The following is a 17,002-nucleotide window of genomic DNA, read 5'->3' on the forward strand; positions in this document are numbered from 1 at the left end:
GAGTATCTTAGTGCGCAGACGTCCTTCCTGCGAAGGGCGCGGGGCCTGCTGGGACATGTAGTTCCCGAGCAGAGTCCACGGGGCTCTGATTTAAGGAAACGTGGTCGCGCGGGTTGCTGAGCGAGATGACTGGTTGTGACAAAGATTGCGTCCAGATAAACAAGTCAGATACGCACTCGGTAGTAAGTGATGGGAGAAAACGGGCAAGGCCAAGGGGACCGGGCATTTTTGTTCTCGAAGAGCCCCAGAAACAACAGCTAAAAAAACACGAGGTTGGCTAAAAACCACTTGGCCTGCTCAGAAGGTCTGTTTCGGTGTTGAAGTGTTTGCAGGGCAGCACCTGTTAGACTGTTCCTGCCTGTAGACGTTTTCCCCTCACACTTCCATTTTCAAAAGCCTTTTTCTCGCGTGAGGAATTTGCTGGTGATTGGGCTGGGTGGAAGTAACTGCAGAGAAGAGGCAAAGTTTTATTTAGTAAGAAATTTTTGAGGAATCTGAAATTCAATAATGGGGCTGCGTGGAGGTGGGGGGACTGGGAGTTCTCATTTCTTGAAGGGTTAAAGAGGAAGTTCTGCTCTTTGTGTGTCAAAGCAAACTTTATCGAAGCTAAAATATTTAGATGTTATTTTTCTTACCTGGGGGCGTAGGAAAGTCCCTGGCCTCAGGGACAAAGTGGGTGGTCATCTTAAATTAACAAAGTCAAATGCCTTAAATTTATTCAACAAAACTTAGAGAGTTCCGTTGAGCTTCTGGGGTGTGCCAGGCACGTTTCTAGAGTTTTGGGTCATGTGCTGCTTATAGCTTAAGGCCAGGCAGCCTCCTGGGCGAGGATAGGGTCACCCCCTTTCAGGGAAGCCAGAGAGGTGTGGAATAATTCCATGCAAGGAACTGAGAGGAGTCAGGGGGCCTGGACTGAAAAGAGCCCAGACTTTTACTTCACCAGGTAGACCAGACTCAGAAATGTGCTTTTAAGCTACAGAGGGAGGAACTGAGGGTGTGAGGCCGCTGAGGTATGAACAGGCACAGGGGAAGGGTGCAGACTGCCTGTTTGGGAGACATCAAGGATGCCATGCTGTCTTGTATGCAGAAGTGGAGGTGGGTGGAATTTACCAGTGGGGATTCTACAGGGCCTGAAAGTCAGGCCAGAGGTTTGGACTGTATTCTGCAGGTACTTGGGAGGTGGTGAAAGGGCTTTGAAAAGGGGTGTAACTGAATCAAAGCATTATTTTAAGAAGGTAAGTTTGCCCTCAGCGGTCGAGGTGGATTGAAACCGGGAGAGGCTAGAGATGGGTCAGGTCATCAGTGAAAGGCAAAAAGACGCACTTTGAAAGAAGGTTCAGCTATGTTTGATGACTGCTAATGAAAACTATTGGAATTTTATTAAGAATTCTAAGAAGCCAGGGCCTTCTGAGTAATGGATGAATCAGAGGAAAGAAGGCCACCATGTTTCAGCTACAAATCAGCAAATCAGCTCTTAAAACAAATATGCAATAGGTCATGGAACTAACATTAATTTACTTAAGTTGATCCCCTCTGCTGACGTTAATGAGAATTAATCAAGGTCACTTTGTGTTCATATGAGCTTCTGCCTCTAAGAGGAAGAGATCTCTGTTCTATGAGCACAGATGCAGACTTACTAATCCACTTTCTTTCACTGTTCTCCTGGGCGAATCCATGCTGTCTGTTCCTCTCTTCCTTGCACACACACAATCTCAGCCTCATTGAGCCAGCATATTTTCCCCTAAGTCTCATTTAAGCAGGAGACACATGGGCCTGGAGATCCATTTCAGTGCATCCAGTTCACTTTTCTAAACATTAATGGAGCATCTGCCACGGGCCAGGCCATGGGATAGCTGCCGGAGCTGCTCGTAGACTCACTCAGCCCAGGCAGGGCCCCAACAGCCGCCTAGAACTCACTTCAGTTTGCATTGTATGTGGTCAGCAGCACTGCTCTTAAATTGCCCCAGACTCGCATTTTTATGGGAGAACTTTAATCGTATCTTGTCTGGTGCATTTTGCTACCGTCACTGTGCTTTCTGTGCATAGGCACGCACCATTCACAGCTGGCAAATGGCTTGTGTCCTGAAAGTCAGTCTGTAATTCACATTCCCACAGAAACAGTGATGCATTTAAGAGCCAGTGCGCACACACACACACACACACACACACACACACACACACACACCCCTATGCAAAACACCTTTGACCCAGAAACTGGCTAAGCCGTATATTTAAAAATTGCAACATTTACCATTTTTCTTTCTGGGAAAAATATGTTTTGAATTTCCACAGGGAACGCAGCCTCTCTATGAAGTCTTAGATTCTTGAAGAAAAAATTCCTCTCGCCTTGATAGTAGAGGGTTTCCTCTGCTTCATTCCTGGGTGGGAGAAGAGGTTGTACCTCTGCATGGTCAGTCGTGAGACTTTCCTCTTCTTGCCAGTTTGTGGCAATGCTTCTGGGAAGAGAATCCCTCCCACGGTAGGACTGGCAAGAGCCAAATCTGGCACGATTGTTCTTTTATTAGACAGCACATCAGGTGTTTATCTTGAGGTGGCCTGTGCTCTTTCTTTGAATCCCTCATTTGTGAAATGTTCTGTCCTTCAAATCTTTTTAAAATGCAAGTCTGAAGCACTCTCTCCCCAGCTTCTAGTTACCTACCAGATCAATTCCAAACTCTTGAGCATAGCGATAATTAGCTCCTTTGAGACCGGATTCCTCCTTACTCTCCAGCTTCATTCTCACTCTTAGTTGATGCTATAGCCAGAACCTGGGTTTTCTCCCTACTTGCTTTTAGATACACTGTTGCCTCTGCCTGGCTAGACTTCTCCATTCTCTTCCTAGTTCTTTTTCTGACTTGTCCTTGAAGACTCTGCTTAGCTGGCACTTCCTTTTGGCGACCTGTGATGCATCACCTTATGGCCACCCTCAGTGTGAATGAGTGTATTCCCTAATACACTCTGGGCACCCTGCCCACACCTCTCGCCCAACACTGATCCTAAGGTGGACAGGTGTTCATTTATGTATTTGTCTCCCCCAGGAGACTGAAACCCCAGAGATTAGAGACTAATCTCTGCATTCCCTGGGCCCAGCTTCTAGCATGTTATAGGCACTCAGATACATGCTGAAATAGGGAATGGAGTAGATGGGAGGGGGCCTGTGACCATGACTACCTGGAACAACCAGATTCTAGTGATGGAATTAATATCTGGAGGGGAAACTAGAACACCTGCGAAGAGCCCTTTGCCGTCAGGTTAGAGGTATGAGCTTCCTGGAAAGAAGCCCTTAAGTTAGGTCAGACTGGCTCCAAAGAAATTATTCTAGAGGTTTATATGGGGTAGATAAGTTGTGGGGTAGGGGAAGAGTGTCTCAACCAGAAGTGATTTTGACCTCCAGAGAACATTTGACAATGTCTGGAGACGTTTTGGTCACAACCAAAGGGATGAGGGTGGTGATACTGGCATCTGGTGGATAGAGATCAGGGATGCTGGCGGTCTTACTACAGGACACAGGAAGCCTCCTACAGCAAAGAATTAACGTGATCCAAATGTCAGTAGTACTGCATTTGAGAAACCCTGCTGGGTAGTAACACTGAAATGTCCACCTATGCTCTGTTTTTTTAAGTCGATTTAAAGCTAATGAGATTTGGTAAGGTGTAATTTTTGATGTAAGAAAAACACTAGAATCTAGGAGATGTGAGTTCTAGCCCTGGCTGTAGAAAATGTTAGATGTGTCTACTAAGGCAAGTCCCTTCACCCTTCTGGATCTCTTTTTTGTTCCACTAAAATGAGGAAGGTCAGATTAAGGCCCCTTCCAGTTCTAACATTCCATGCCTCTAAAACCAGCTCATATGTCTGATCAGAACCACTAATGGTTTAAAAAGAGTTGTGACCACACATTGAGTTTTTCACATTGGCTAAATTTCTTTCTGTTCAGAAATGAGAAGGGTTCTTGATCCCCTGCTCCAGCAAGACAACCAGTGGCCACCGTAACAATATCCCTTAAGAGATGAGACAAGAAAGAACTCATACTATAGTTTGAAATATTGCCTCCCAGGTAGCAGTACTTCTCTGCACGTGGTATTTATGAATGTTTTCCAACAGTGTCCACTACATACCAAGAACAAGGGAAAGGAGGGCACCAACATGAATGCTGAGAGTTCAGGTCTGAATATCTGCTTTTCTAGATTTTAGAAAATTATGGTATAAATAGGTAGGTTATGTGTAATGAAGTATGTTGGGTAGAAGCATGTGGGGGACTGTCTTAGGGGGCTGGATGAATGGGTTGTAGTTATACAGCATCTTTAAGCGCATTTTGTTTTACTGTATTAAAATATCACGATGAATTATGACTATTGGCAGAAATTTTAGAAATTCAAAAACAGATTGAGCTTGGCTTCCAGTGCCCTCCTCAGTATGGCACAACTCTACCTGCTCAGCCTTCTCTCTTACTCACCTACTCTGAGTTTCCTTTGTTTAAGCAGTCTGGTCAAAACAGAATTACTTATCTTACTTGAGACATGAATTTACATGTTACCACTTCTATGTATTAACTTGTGCTAATCTATGTCTTCACCTTTCTCTGGCCCCCACCTAAGTCTTTATTTTTCTACATTCTATCTTTCATCAAAGATTCAAGGTCATGTCTGCCATGAAGTTGTCCTTGATCACATCCCTCTGTCTTATCAAAGAGCATCCCTCCCCTTTAAATTCTGATGGCATCTGTTAGTTCTCACAAGCCATATATCCAGTATTATCTTGCAGTAATATTATTTGAGTGCAAAGCTTCTCTCTTCTGCTATATCTCTTATTCCCTGCACATTTCTAACCCACTCCCTTGGGAAGACCCCTTTGCTCATCTTTATTTGGCCCTTGAATGTAAGCTTGGGCAGGGACGGTTTCATCGCCATCATGTAGGCCCAAGTATACTGTATGTGTTCAATCAGTACCTGTTTATCTGATGGATGGATTTATTACCAGATGAATGAATTCATCTAAAACAGGTTCATTAGATTATCTTATGTTAAAAAGTAAAGAAATACCAGCATGGGGATTTGCTAGGAAGAAGAATATTTATTTCATTATGATATCTAATTATCTAAAACAATGTTTTGGCTAATACTTTACTAAGATTATTAAGTAATTAAGATTACTTAATCTTAATCTCCTATTAAGATTCTAGATTTTCAAATTGTATCAACAGCCTTTAAAACTAATAGTGTCTGACATATCTTATGGAAATACCAACCAACTATCCAGGGTCCTTATTGGATTGCATTCTCATTGAATAAATATATGTAATATGAATGTTCACTGTTTCCAAGCAATCAAGGAGATATGTAGAGCTTCAGAGCAATGCTGTTTCAACCTAGCCCCAAAACAATGCTGAACTCTTGACCAGACATATTAGCATGAGCTGACTGACAAAAAAAAAAAAAAAAAAAAAAAAAATGTAGGTTCTAGGAAAACAAAAAAAGAAATGATTCCAGCCTAGCATTAACCCTGAGGGTGTTAGTGTGTCATCTCTATGGTGTGTTAAAGTGAACTACTTCAGATCGTTAGATTTAATACAGGGCACAAAAAAGATTTCAGATCCTTTTAAGTCAAAAGAGAAAATAGGAATATTGTCCAATCTAACTTATGCATGCACTTGTCCCTTGTTATCCACAAGGGATTAGTTCCAGGACCCCTTCCCCCATCCCATCCCTCCACAGATACCAAAATCGTCCAGTGCTCATGTCCCTTATATATAAATTGGCATAGTATTTGCATATAACCTATACACATCCTCCCATATACTTTAAATCATCTCTAGATTGCTTATAATACATAATACAATGTAAATGCTATGTAAATAGTTGTAAATACAATACAAATGTTATGTAAGTAGTTGCTGGGGTCAATGTGGCTTTTTGAAACTTTCTGGAATTTTTAAAAAATATTTTCCATCCAAGATTGGTTGAATCCGAAGATGCAGGCGGAACCCATTGATACAGAGAGCAGATTGTATACTTTTCCTCCTCCTTCTACTGTAAGGAAATCAATCAGCCTCTTTTCCCATCTATATACATATATTTACACACACATGTATATATACAGATACACAGACGTGTGTGTGTATGTGTGTGCATATACATTTCTTTCTCTCTTACAACACTCAGTCATTTTCTTCTCTGGTCCAGCCTCATCTGGCTTCTGAAAGTCTGAAGAAGTCAGAGCTCTACAGAAATTCAAATAAATGGTTGTGCTCAGGGGGGAGAGTACAGCTTAGTGGCAGAGTGCCTGCTTGGCATGCACAAGGTCCTGGGTTCAATCCTCAGCACCTCCATTAAAAAAAGAAGATAGAGCAATTTGTTCAAAATAAAGGTGAACTTTAAAAAAAAAAAATGGTTGTGCTCTATAGTGTGAGGTTCAAGCTACACTTAAATTTGGAACTGCTTTGTAACACTCCTGATCAATTCCATATTTAATTAATTACTGATTTGTATTATACAGAGAGTTTCAAAAAGAATTGTGCCCTGGCCACCAGATCCCCAGATATCTCACTTTGCAACTTCTTCCAGAGAGAATACTTCTGGAAATTCATGTTGGAACTGCACCTTCATTTTTTTTTAACCTTAAACAAATGAAGAATCTTCTTGTAGCTGCCATTTCAGTTATCAAAGGTAACATATTACAAAGGGATCAAGGGCGATTGACAGGTGGCCTAATGACATGAAAGGGGTATATTGAACATTTATTAAATTACAGAGAGAACTGGGAGAATTTCTTTACAATGGGGATTGTCAAATTATGGTCCATGCTTGAAATCCTTGGCTTGCTGTTTTTGTAAATAAAGTTTTGTTGGAACACAGCTACACACATTCTCTTATGCATGCGTACAGCTGCTTTTATACTACATCAGAACTGAATATGGAGACAGAGACTGCCTGGCCACAAAGCCTAAAATATTCACTGTCTAGCCTAAAATATTCACTGTCTAGCCCTGTACAGAGTAAGTGTGTAGACCCACACTTTACAAATCAGCCTTGTCTACATATTCATAAAAACCCCAGGTATTGCTTAGTGGATTTCTATCAGCATTCAATTCATTTAGAATCACACTGTAATTAGTTGTTCCTAATACTGTTCCTCACAACTATAAAATCCTTGAGAAGACTCTTACAAACCCTGGAAATCCTATATAGCCTGGAAATGAGTGTGTAGCAAGGCTTCTACAAATACGTCTTGATAGGATTAAATTGAGCATTTATTATAAGAATAATGAATCTTGTAATATAAAAAAATTAGCTCTCAGTTTTCCTTCAATGTATCTGACTTTCCACCTATTTCACTTTTCCTGCATGTCTCTCAGAATGTTCAAGTCCTAATATTTTTAAATACTCGGTCTATATACTAGAGAAGGATTAAGAAAAATCAAAATATAAATATAGGCAATGCCAGCTATAAAACAAACACCTCGTTAAATTTTTTTTTATCCCGGGGACCAAAAGTAAACAGCACAGGGAAGCACCCTAATTTATTCTGTCCTATTTTCAGAAAGAATAGACTTTTCTTAAGACCTACAGTTATAACAGGTATGGTATGGGTTAAGAAAATGGCTAAAGTATGATCCCTGGTCTGAGAGGCTTAAAATTCTGTTGCTAATTTCAATAACATCTTTGTACTATTTTAATGTTTACAAGCTCCCTCCATATGCTCCATATTATTTTATCCTTACGGTGATACTGTGAAGTGGGTTGTCCAACATCCCAGTTTATGGTCATCACCTCATGTTGCTTTATTTGGACAAGATGGAAAAACATGTGATTTAAAACTGTCAACTGCAGACATAAAAACTTGCCCTCTGATTCCTAGTTCCTTCCTTTAAGCTACCCAATCTAGTCTTTAGCTAGGTAACTTGTAATAAATGCCCTAGAAATGTGCCTTTTTCGGGCTGAGAGTGATCTGGTAACATTTTGCCTCGTTTTATATTCGTTATTCACAGGACAAGCTGAATTCAGGACTTAGAAAGTCCACAATAAATCTGTATCTCTCCTTTACACTCTGTACCTTAGCCAATATGCTGTGACAATTCAGTAAATGCTGTACTATTTGAGGATGAATTAGAAACACTGATATAGGGCAGTGTTGTGCCCTTCAAACATCCTTGTTCTGTTTACATTGATATTAATAGATGATTCTGGGCTTCAGTCACAGGCCTGAATAATTCAGGTCATACTGACCTGCTGCACTTTTTAAAAAAACTATAAAATATTCTGGGAAATATTTTAGATGGGTAATATATGCAAGTTACAGAAAAAGTTCAAAGGTCCATGGAAAATTAAGAAACTGAACTACTGTGGTATAGGAATAATTATAGTCAATATAATAAATCAACTTGTTCTTAAATTGTTCCATTTGGATTAGTGTCCAAAGGGAATGTTTTATTATTAACAGCCTAGGCAGAATCATAGAAAATACCACTGATTTTTCAGATTTACTCTCTTCTTGAGATGACTCGTCTAGTAATTTTATTTGTGAGCCAAACTCATAAAAACAATGGGTTCAATATATCCTTTAAATTAACAGATTGCATAACTGAGTGATATTTTATAAGTATTATAAAACTGTGTAATATTAGAAATTAGCTATTTGGGAGTATATTGGACACCTGATGGTATTTTATTGATTGGGCAAAATAGCATGAGCTAGATGCTCCAAGCCTGTTTTATGACTCTGTATCCTACAGTATAAGGAGTGAAACAGCCAACAGATACTAGATTGTACTCTCCTGCCGCTGGAAGTCTTTGAAAATCTATTCTAGAGCCTCTTTCCAGCAGCCTTACCTACTGACATTTAGATGGGAATTGAAAAGACCTCCCCAAACCTACTCTTTTGCCAAAGACTAGAGTTTTCCATTTTACATGGCCTTATGTCTCCTTTTGTTTCTGGGTTCCTTTTAAAAATCCAAATAAATACCAAAATGCATTTATTAAACATGTTGGAGGCATGTAGCCAAATCGGATGCTACTGTATGTAAGGAAACTGTGTGGAGTGTGGCAACACCATCTGGCACTGTGAAAACATTTTGGAATGCTTGTGGCAACTTCAAAGAAAAATGTAGGAAATTTTGTGTTTAATTTTCCTAAACGTGTTTCCAGGACACTCATGATTTAGGAAACTCGTTTTGTAGATTTTCAATAGATATTTCAATGATTTTTTTTTAATACCCACATAATGCGTTGTAAAAAAAAAAAAAAAGAAACATAATACTTGACTCTTTTAATGACATTAATTTTATGTAAAATAGAGCATATGCTATGTAAAAAAGACTCTAAAGGATTGATGAGCTTAATGTATTCGTTCTTACCTTGTCTTAATGAGGAAATAGACCAAAGTGCCTCTCTGAAGTTAGGGAAACTGAAGTTTGTCCATAATACATGTTGGTGACACTAAGGTAGAATCAAGGAAGGGAGCAGGGCACTACTACACACGCTTTTGACGTCTAACTATCTACTAAGCTAGGATAAGAAATAAATTGTTATAATGCACAGGATTTGAGCAAAAAGGCACCTCAAATGCAAAATACGTAAATCCAAGTATCTTTGTGTCTAATAAACCTGTTTCTTTGCTCCTCAACAATGGAGGAGTCAAGTTAACTGAGATTTTAATTTGGTGGAATGAAGGCACTGTGTTAGTTTACAAACTGAGACCCCTTCGTTGTCACAGTTTTTAGTGACCTTATTTATGTAATGTTGACCTAGGAACAATACCAAGATGAAGCTAAATTCATCACTAGCTCTTCTCTCTTTTATGTTTAAAATTAAGTATCAGAGAAGCAGAGGTTTCCAAAATATGATTCAAACAAGATTATACTTTTTGGATGTTACCAACGTATTAATACACCTCCCAACTCAGATACATAAAGCCTGGGTTCTGTAAAGTTGTTTAATTATTTCAAGCTCAAGTCTTTATACAACCAATAGACATGGACTATTTTTCAAGGGCAATGATGACTCTAAAATATGAAATTTATTGACTAACGGTGCTGTTCAGTGCCCTTCTATGATCTGTGTTTCATGTATTTTGTTTCAAACCCATTTTTGATAATGAATCAACAGGTGTGACATGAAAAAATATTCTAAGGATTCCTGCTAGTTTTTTTTCTCAGCCATTCACATTTAACTTGGGAAGGGAATTTGTGTAAGTAAAGCAATACTTATTCTACAAGTTTTTAGAAGTTTATGTTAATAGGAGAGCCAAATATGATGAATATTTCTTAAATTCAAGTGTTCTATTGAAACCAGTTTGGGTTGGAAGAGGTAGAAAGATTCAGAATGACCGTATATTATATTACAATATAAATATGTCATAAGAATAAGTGGATATGGTCAGACATTGAGAAAAATAAAAAGGAATTGGATAATTTGGAGTGTATTTGATCTACTTATATCTTATACCTCAAACACTAAATCAATACCCCAAAATGCAAAGTAATCAAATTTAGATTAAATAAATTATTTCGGTCTATTTGATGGAAAAGGATTGCCCCTGTCTCATACACGTGGGAGTAGGTAAGCTTCTCTGTTATCTCACTTAAAATTGACAATGTTTTAATTCATCTGAACAGTTGCTGACTGAGGACTTAAAGCAGTTCAGCAAGTGAGATACCATTCATTGTGATTTAGGCTGTAAATGTGCAGAATTAGGTGCAGTAAACATTCAAGTAAATGTGAATTTTAGACCCCAGTTTTATGTTCTGAAGACTTTGTAAAAATAGGAAAGTGCCCAATACCAAGAATTGGAAGATGTTATTTCCCTGTATGATATCCCATAGGAGCAGATAAATGAACACAACTCTAATTCCTGCTTCTATGACCAGTTCCAGTTACCATTATCTTCCAGTTGTTCATAGGTGTAACTTGACTGTGCCTACATAGGTTGGCTGTCACTGTGAGGGGATGAAGCTCAGACTCTGGAGCCAGACTGCCTGGGTTGGCCTCCTAGCTCTAGTGACCAGTTCAGTGACTTGTTACTAATTACTAGTTCTGTGACAGGCTAAGCAGGTCACTTTTCTATGCCTCAGTGTCCTCCCTGTGTAAAGGCAATGATAGTGCCTACCTCCCAGAGTAATTAAGACTAAGAAAACGAATACACCTGAAGCTCTTAGAAGACTGACCCATGATATACGCTCAATACCTAATAGCTATTCAGGTTTTTGCTATTATTGCTATTAAATTCCCAAGCTTTGGCCCCTTTCTTGAGAATGAAGATACTGTTTTTGAAATAGAAGAAAACTGTGGTGTAAGAACATGTGTCCTACCAAAGGGTAATTAAAAAAAAAAAAACAAACACCTCTTAAGACAAGAGATAAGAAGGCTTTGAAATTAGAAGAATGTTTCCACCGACATAAGGAAATAGGAATAGAAATGCTTAGTTTAATGGAAGAGAAAGGGAGAAGAAATATTTTATTATTGCAGCAAATCAAAACACTGTTGGGTGCTTGTTAAGAGGAAATGGAGGCCATCTGGAGAAAACAATTCCATTCCACTGTGTGCAGTGGATTTAAAGGACAGCTGGAAGCGAGGCCATGAATTATGTAGGCCTTTGACCGTCTAATGTCATAGCACTATAAAGCAAACAGCAGGGGGCAGAGTCGTAGTTAATGAGAGGTGGAAAGAGTCGTCAGGCTTCAATGATCAGTTTTTATGATACGGTTTTCCTTATCAAAGAAATATGCTGATAAAAATAAGATTATTTTGGTTCTTTCCAATCATTTGAATGCATTAGGACCTTAATATTCTAAATCCTTCTGTCTTACTTATCTACGTATTTCTTATTCATTGCTTTTGTATTAATTTTTTCTTATAACCATTACTAGTGGTTGCTGTCTTTTTACTAATTAACTTGTTAAGTAACTAGTAGCTCAGTTTTAAAATTTACATTAGGCATATATTTTTTTAAACCACCAAAATATGTTTTCTTTGGTGGCCTGGTTACCTGATAACTAAATAGTAGAGGAGTTTAAGCATGTATTGGAGATATTTTATTTTTATTTTTTAAATGGAGAAAGTCTCATTAAAGATTTATTAATTGATTCTGTGTTTTAAAAATTATTCAATACCTATCCAAAATGACCCATGTGGATTGTTTGGAATTAGGCAGGGGTGAAAGGAAAGAACCAGGAAATCAAAAACTAATTTTTTATTAGCTAAAATATTTTACTTTCCATTGTAATGAGTTAACATTTGTTTTAAAAAAATACGTAGAAAATAAGAACATATTCTTCCTTTATCGATGTTAAGAGAGGTTCAGACATGAACATTATCCTGTAAGAATTTGCAGAATTTCAAAAGGATAGATAGGATTATGTTGAAGTTTTTAGTATTCAGAAAAATTAAAAATTCCAACCTGTGGGTAGCATATTCTGTTGCTTTCTTTCCATAGTATTATTACCATTTTCTCCAGATATTATGAATTATAAAGCTACATTTTTGACTTTATTAAAAATATGTACATTTAACCTTTTAACTTTAATTGATTTGGGTAGATTATTTTAGCCGTTTATGGTCAGTGCTGGCTTTGAGTAGATAAGAAGGGAAGAAAATAAAGTATTTTTAAGATTCCATGTTCACAGCGACTGAGATTCCTTCAAAGAAAAAAATTTGTGTAACAAGAGCTGAGCAAATATGTATCAGTGTGCCTTCCAAAAAAATGAATTGAGCCTTGTGTCTGAAAAACAGTATTTTAAAAGTAAGTCGTAAGGGAGATGAAGAGCTGAGCTGTGGTGGGTGATATTCCAGTTATCTCTTCAATCAATTCTGTATAATGCTTTGGAAGCAGAATAACAAGGAATGTGAAATCATTTCTCAAGATGCTATACGTGCGTCCGCTTAGTTCTATTTCCGTATTCATTGGAACAGGCAATTTATGCAGTGCACTTGTAATCCTCCAAGAACAAAGACCAATTTCCCTGAAGGTTATGAGCACTCCTGAATTTTACAGATGCCAAAAAAAAAAAATTATTTTCATGTTGTCACGTTTAGATAATGAAGTGTGCTAGATTCACGGAGTTCTCCACGAAGAGTCTCAGGAAGTATGCCCACTGTGTATCTGTTTTATTCTGAAATTCAGAAAGTGGATGTAGGCAGTTCTTAACAAGCATTGACAAGTAGTAATTAACAGTGAGCACTGAGGAAGATGGAGGGCTGAGAGGATCTGGCATCCGCTTCTAAACAGGAGTGTCTTTTATTCTTGAGAAAACAGGAATCCAATTGATCCGTTTATGATCCTTCATCTAGGTTTCTGGATCGGGACATGAATCTCTGTGTGACTGAAATCAACCACCTGTTGTCTTCAAGTGGAAGTGAGGAGAAGGTCGAGTAAGGACAATCTGTTAATCCTTTTGGCACCTCATGGCCGTTTTGCTTGTTTTGTTTCACTTGGGAAGGCGTGTAAGGGCTGAGAGTAGAAATGTCTCATATTTGGACCCCCTCATGGGATGCTACCCATAATCATGTGGAGATTCTGAAGTTCAAAAGTAGCCCTGTATCTTGGCTCGTCTATTTTTCCCTTGGATGTTTACATGGTTTTGTTTATTCTTCATGGCACCAAGGGTGCCTTAGGGACGAACTGTTTCCCTCACAACATCGGAAGAAAAAGTGTTTGTGTTTAAAACGTTCATAGCTACCTGACAAATAATCAAATGTGGCAATCCACGGATTGCAGGAAACACAGACCCTTTTCAGCTTCCCTCCCTTTTCATGAAATCTAACCTGCATGAACAGAACACACAGATTGGTGGATGACACTCTTCATGCACTCCCCGTCAAGGCCCCTCACCCCCATATTTGGGGGCACAGTCCTGCTTAAACTTGTTTCTCTCACATTCCATACAGAGGGCAGAGCTCTGAAATGTGTACACACACCCTTGTCTGGTGTTCATGTTACATAATAGCTGTAAATGCTCTTGTGTGCCTGTGTACAAACTCCCAGGAGGACGGGGATAACACAGAACTAAGCCTCGGGGTGGTTTCTACCAAAAACAAACCCTTGTGGTCTCAGTATTTTGGCAAAGGCAGAAGGGGACTTTTGCCCGTTTTGCCAAAGCTTGGGACTCCTTCATAAGATCTCAGAGGAAAATGGAGACGGGGAAGGGTTTGAGGTCATAAACCCTTGTCTGTTAGATCTGAATGCAGAAAATTAGGGCTGGTTTGAAAGTTTTAATTTCTTTCATTAGCTTAATAGTTGGGATGCAGTGCTTAGCTTCTAGCTGCTCAGAAACCGACAGGCTTATTCAGATACATCCAGCTATTGACGTCTCCTTATTCCATGACTAAATTTAACTGATGAAAAAGAAAAAAAAAAGAAGAAGGGGAGAATAGAAATGCAAGAACCTAAGCTGGGACTAAGAGCATGCTTTTGGGTCAGCTAGTCTGAAGTTCTCGTTCTGACTTCACAGGTGGTCCAAACAGACGAGAGGGAAAAGGATGATGACCGCAGACACCTAGCAGTCAGCCCCGAGTTCTGCCGCGCACTGCGACGGTGTTTTCATTCATTCTTTCTGCCCTGGAGGAGCGCCGGAACGGAGAGAAGAGCGAGGTCTGTGTCTCACTTGATAATCTTCTTCCTGAGAGGCTGACCCGTCTGCTGTGAACAGGAGGAACTTTGCAGGTGAAGTCAGCTTCCGCTGATGGTACTGAGATGGGTGGCAATCACAGAGAGTTCTAAAGGTTTGAACTTCCTTTCCTTGTATGTCTTACTTCGGAAATCCAAGAAGCCACCAGCACCAATGGCGTTGTAGCTGGGCTGAGCCTTGGGTAAAGGAAAGGATAGCTGAGGAGTGGGTGAGGGTCCCAGGAAAACCCTGATCATAATGCTAATTGATGGCATTTATTTCTTTGAACCCTTGTTCAAACCTCTTTTAATATTAAGGCTAATTAGTTCTGTAGATTCCTTCAGCTGTGTAATTTCTTATTACGCTGCTCTGTTCAAGGATAATACGCCTTATTTTTGGTAAACGATCTTATCTATTTTGTAGAAGTAGGCTGGCTATAAATGATAAACAAGTGAAAAAATAAGCATCCTCATGGTTTGCCTCTTTGATTGCATTGATCTTTGTCTCAATTCATGTCAGCAAACCTGGCCTTCTCATTCTCTTCTCTGTCTCTAGGGCGGGGTTTCTCTACGTCGGCACTATTGACATTTTGGACCAGATAATTCTTTGTCGTGGGGTGTTTTCCTTTGCATCCCTGGCCTCTACCCCCTGGGTGCTAGTAGCAGCCCCTTTGTTGTGACAACCAAAAATGTCTTCGGACACTGCCAAATGCCAGACTTTTGGGGGCGAAGTCACCCTTCATTGAGAACCACTAGTCTAGAGTGAGCAGATTCTCCAAGATGATCCCAGTTGACCCATGTTTTCCCAAGTATATAGCTCCCCTTTCACTCTCAAAAGTGCCATAATTTGCATTCTAATACCCACTCCACAGTGAACGCTTCCCTGAGCACCCTGTATAAAAATCGTATCCTGGGTTCATCTCCTCTGATTAATTTTTTAGCCCTTATCACTATCCTACATACTAAAAATTTACCCATTTATTTACTCATTTCCTGAATTATAGCTCATCTCTCAGAACTCATTTGCCAACTCCACGAGGGCAGGGATTTTTCTATTTTGTTCACTGTCCTATGCTCAGTACCTTTAGCAGTTTTCCTAGGAAACACGTAGTAGACACTCAGTACATATTGAATGAATGTGAATAATGAAGGTATTGAAAACTTACTTTCCTCTAGGCATCAGGCTCCATACTGAGTATACGAAAGTGAGGGCAGGACTGGCCTTGCCCTCGAGAAGCTTACGATCTAGTAGGGGACACATACGAGTAAGTAAATAAGCACAGCAGAGTGAAAGGGCTGCAGGAAAGCGAATGTACAGATATAAGGGTTGCAGTGTGTTGAGGAGGTAGTGGAGGGGTGATACTTAAGCTGCTCTTCCTTACCACTCAGCTGCAGTCTGTTATCTGCATAGCGACTGCAGTGCAGATACAGCGTGAATTGCGATGTACAGCCACCGCAGGTACCAGTGGCCCCGCAGCGCGGTACACCTTCACCTGCTGGGTGCAGTTCTCACTCTTTAGCATGGTATGTGAGGGCTGTCATATTCTGGCTCCCTGTCCATACTTATCTATTGCACTCGCCTCCAAACAGCCTCTCCTGCTAACCAGGCAGGTGAGAACAAGATGTGTTCTCAACGCTTTCAGGCTTTTCCTTGCTGGAATAGAATAGCCCTCCCTACCCCAAGGGGTCTGCCTGACATGTGTCAAGATTCTGCTGAAATGGAATAGCCTCTCTGAAGCCTTCCTTGATGTTGCCTTCCGTCTGAGTGAGTTATCACACAAAACGCCAAGGGCAGACAGCTTGGAAGAGTATGTGTTTCTGAAGGGAATGAAGCTATTAAGGAGGTTTGGAAAATGGTCCCAAAAAATAAATACCATCAGTCAAGACTGTGCATGAACTTGGAGTAATTGTTGTCTGCAATCCACATCCCTGGAGCAAAGAGGTGACAAACCTGTCGTAGATCAAAACATGTCCCTCATCTGCCTGAAGTTTAATCTGGGAAGGACTGAAATTAAGTTCTGGGCTACACGATGCTTGGGACTACATATTAAATATATTATATGCAATTTATCTGTATGCATGTATTTACGTTAAATGTGTAGTAAACTATATAAAGTTTATTTCATGTTGTGAGTTTTTGATTTATAACTACTAATTCCTATTATCATGATAAAGTTGTGGGTAGAAGGTGCCCAACTGAGTATTTTTAAAGGCAAATACTTCCATCAGATGGAAACAGAGCGTGATTGTCATCAAGATTCAAGTGACCAGAGCTGGGTGAGCAGCATATTTTATAAGATGGTGTCTCTGTAGTACCTGTTCGTCTTTGAATATTTATTCAACTGTTTGAACAACTGTTTCAATCAACATTCAGTTGAATAATTCAGTAACGGAAGGCCTAAGTACC

The 17,002-nt window shown here is 39.6% G+C and overlaps 1 long non-coding RNA gene across 1 annotated transcript; it reads left to right on the top strand.

Annotated features, from left to right (window-relative positions):
- Positions 1-51: 51 nt before the first annotated feature.
- Positions 52-16,715, top strand: LOC135323249 (uncharacterized). The gene is made up of 3 exons (XR_010384569.1): positions 52-182; positions 13,281-13,361; positions 14,441-16,715. It is a non-coding gene; the product is annotated as an uncharacterized LOC135323249 (long non-coding RNA).
- The last annotated feature ends 287 nt before the right edge of the window (positions 16,716-17,002 follow it).

This window comes from Camelus dromedarius, chromosome 16 (genome assembly GCF_036321535.1).
Source record: "Camelus dromedarius isolate mCamDro1 chromosome 16, mCamDro1.pat, whole genome shotgun sequence".
Classification (NCBI taxonomy): Eukaryota; Metazoa; Chordata; class Mammalia; order Artiodactyla; family Camelidae; genus Camelus; species Camelus dromedarius.